Genomic DNA, 3,784 nt, shown 5'->3' with positions numbered 1-3,784 from the left:
TGGAGGAATAGCTGGGGGTGCTACATCTTTCATGCAACAGGAAGCCGAGAAATAGTCACACCCAGAGAAGATTCAGCATGAGAGACCTCAAAGACCTCCCCCACAGTGACACACTTCCTCCAACAAGGCCACACCTCCTAATAGTGCCAGTCCTTTTGGGGGGGGCATTTTTTTCACACCACCACACAGTGTATATACAAAATTAAAAAAAAACCCAATCACATATTTATGGTTTGAGCAACAAAATAGATAATGCTTTTTATTGACTTAGACAATAACAACCTGGGAGTAAATCTGATAAAGGAAATAAATGAGGAGGTCAGGATTAGTTGTACTAGAGAAATAAAACATAAATTCAGAGTTTTTGGGATAGCGCTGAACTGGAGGACGTTGTCCTAGAGATGCTGCCATAGTTAGCTTCAGCTCTCCACTTGACTCTCTAGAGTCACCTGGGAAGAGGGAATTGCCTAGATCAGATTGTTCATAGCTGTGTCTGTGAGACATTTTCTTAATTGCTAATCGTTGTAGGAGGGCTCAGCCCACTGTGGGAGGTGCAATCCCTAGGCAGGTGGGCCTGAGCTGAGCAACTCTGAGAGCACAAGCCAGTAGTAAGCAGTGCTCTGTCACAGTTTCTGATTCAAACTCTTGCTGTAGGCTCCTGCCTTGGTTTGAAGACTCAGGGATGGGCTGTAACCCAGAAGATGAAATGAACCCCTTTCCTCCTCAAGTTTTTAGTTTGGATGGAAAGCAGAACAGGTGGCGTGCGCTGCTCAGGGAGAAGATGGAGCTGTCCGGAGAAACTATATTAGGAGCAGCCACGAGGAGCCCAGGAAGCTGTCTAAAGAGTGGAGAAAGAAATTCCAGGAAAAGAGGGGCATGAGTAAAAATACCTGGGAAAAGTGGGCTGGAAATGAGAAAAATCATACAGCTTTGTAGCTGGGGTCTTCTTATCTGTAAGGAAGAGTAGTCCGTGGCATCGAAAGTTTCAGAGAATCCAACAAGGCCAGGCTTGAGCTGTGACCTTCATACTGGGCTGCAAGAGGGATTCCGTGGGAGAGGTGGAAGTCACGGGGAATCATTTGATTACCAGAAGAACAGACGTGAAGGTCATGAGAGCAGACAGGAATCCTTTTCCAAGGGAGTCTCATACACTGACTTCTGGGGAGTCTGCTCCCAAAGATCCTCTTCAGTTAATTCCTTCCTCCCTCTCTCCCTTCCTTCTTCCCATGGGTATTACATTCATGTGTGTGTATATGTGTACAGATGCACACATCTGTGTTGGAAGCCAGAGGAAGGTGCCTAGTGGCCTCTGCCTTATTTCGTTGAGGTAGGGTCTCTCTCTAGGTCTCTCTCTCTTTGGTCTCTCTCCTTTCTCTCTCTCTCTCTGAACCTGTTTTTTTTTTTTTTTTTTTTTTTTTTTTTTTTTTTTTTTTTTTTTTTTTTTTTCAGCTAGACTGACTGATCCTTGAGTCCCTGGACCCATCTCTGCCATACCCAGCTTTCTGTGTGGACGCTGGGATCCGAAGTCACAGCCTGAGGTTCATGTCGCAAGTGCTCTTACCCACTAAGCCCCTGTTAATTTATTGTCCTTTGAATAATTGTCGTCAGCTGGGGCAGGATGTTTACTTGTCTACTCTTCCCAGGGTGCAATTGGTTCTTCCCTTCTCAACATGCTTAGCTTTAATCTTTTCTTTTCCTGTGTATTGGATCATTGCTTCTGTCTATTTGCTTTCTTTTTTTTTTTCTGTAGAAATATCTACTCATTAGTGGAATCTCTGTCATCTACTGTATCTGCCTGCCAACATCTCTAATATTCTTGTTTTAATTTTCATTCAATATTGATTTAATAAAGGACATTGGAGAATTCTGTTGGTGCATCTTAAATGAAGCCTGTGTCTTTACTTTAAATAAGATTCGGACCAGGTTATGTCTTGACCACGTAAGTGTTCTTTTATAACATATGTGTGTGCTTGTGTGTATGTGTGTTTATGCACAAGTACACTTGTGTAGAGGCCAGAGGAATTCTCAGGTATCATACTCAGGAATGCCACCTCCTTTGAGTCAGGTCTCTCACTGGCCTGGAACTCTCCACTTGGCTAAATTGGATGATCAGCGAGCCCAGGGATCCTCCTGTCCCTGCCTCCCACACTGTGAGTATAAGCAGACACCACCATACCTGGCATTTTACATGGAATCTCAGAGTTGAACTCAGGGTCTCATGATTTTTTTTCATAGCAAAATGTACGATTTATTTTTGGAAAAATAATTAAACTAATAAAGTTTTTCCAAAAAAGGGGAGAATTAACAATAAGAGACCATACATACCACATACATGTGGTTAACTGTAGATGACCACATTCTGCAGAACGTGGGTGTGTTCAACACATACTCAAGAATATGAGTAGCATTTGCAATATTGCAATCTAAGCCACCTGCTGATGTAAACCCATAAATGATGAAATAAAGACCTAGAAACCAGAATCCCATAGAAGTTGAGTTCCTTCCTCAACAGTGTTTATACAGAGACAGACAGAGCTGCAATAATCACAGGGCATGGCTAGGCTCCACTGAGCTTCAGCATGTATGGCTGTCTGCTGCTGCATGAGGGAAGAGACTTCCTACAAACACCTGAGTACCTTGGAGACTGTGTCGGGTCACTTTACAGCAGCCAAGGACATCAACATAGAATCCTAAATGCTGGCAAAGTTCATCTGTTTCAAAAAGTATGTTGTTTGTATATGGTCCAAAAAATGCCAAAGCAGACGATGAAGTCAGCCCAATATCCTCCAGCCTGGAGAGCATAGCAAATGTCCTTAGTGCCATGAATGAACTTCCTGAAGAGCATCTCTCTTTCAAGTTCTACCCATCCACTCCAAAAGGTCACGTCATTTTCTGTTTTCTGTGTCACAGTCAGAATCATGAGTTTGTTATTAGCCGCTTCCGAAAAACGTGACTCAAAATCTCTTTGCGGCAGTTGCAGACATGTTTGGATCACACACTCAACTCTGGCATTTTCAAAGGAAGTTTCTGCAGTGTTAATTTTTTGTTCACAGGTGCATCGGTACTCGGACACTCATTCCCATACTGTGCCATTACAAATTCTGGTCTTTCCGTTGAAGGATGTGCTGCTAAAACACCAGGCAAAGTTATATGGGTCAAGCTTTTCTTCTGTGAAGTAGCACCACTGAGGTGACAATCGAAGTCCTTATTCCCAGGAAGCCAGAATCTCTGATCCTGAGGTCCAAATGGTCCCATAGTTTCATCAGGAAACTATGTATGTTTGGGAGCATATATCCAGGTGGCCACATGAGACCCCGCAGTTGGAAAGGCTTTTGGATTGGTAACTCTTTTTACTAAAAAACAGAATCCTGGGAGATAGGAAACCAGCCTGATCCTGTTACAGAGCACACAAGCCATTTCTAGTGAAGAAGATGGGGGCAAATTCTCCCCTTGTGCAAAGAATCCCAGTCACTGGAGGGGCTCCGCGCCCAGGCCCTCTCCCCGTCCACTGTCAGAATGCCGGTCTCATGCTTTTAAGGAAAGCACTTTACCAGCTGAACTAATAGCCCCAATGCTATTTTTAAAGTTATAATTCATATATTGATTTATATTTATGTCAGGTTGTTTTCAACACAAATAAGATATGTTGCTTGTATCTAATTGGCCGTGAGCGATAGATATTTTTTTTAACTATTCCATTTGCCTCTTTATCTCCTTTTTATTAGTGTATCACACTGTGTCCCCGACTGGCTTGCAGCTCACCGCATAACCCAAGCTGACCCCA

At 43.2% G+C, this 3,784-nt stretch overlaps 1 pseudogene; it reads right to left on the bottom strand.

Moving 5' to 3' along the window:
- Positions 1-2,557: 2,557 nt before the first annotated feature.
- On the bottom strand, positions 2,558-3,417 carry LOC101996087 (annotated as a pseudogene).
- Positions 3,418-3,784: the final 367 nt, after the last annotated feature.

Source organism: Microtus ochrogaster, chromosome 4 (genome assembly GCF_000317375.1).
Source record: "Microtus ochrogaster isolate Prairie Vole_2 chromosome 4, MicOch1.0, whole genome shotgun sequence".
Classification (NCBI taxonomy): Eukaryota; Metazoa; Chordata; class Mammalia; order Rodentia; family Cricetidae; genus Microtus; species Microtus ochrogaster.
The sequence above is the reverse complement of the archived record's forward strand: the minus strand, read 5'-3'. Positions and strand labels throughout refer to the sequence as shown.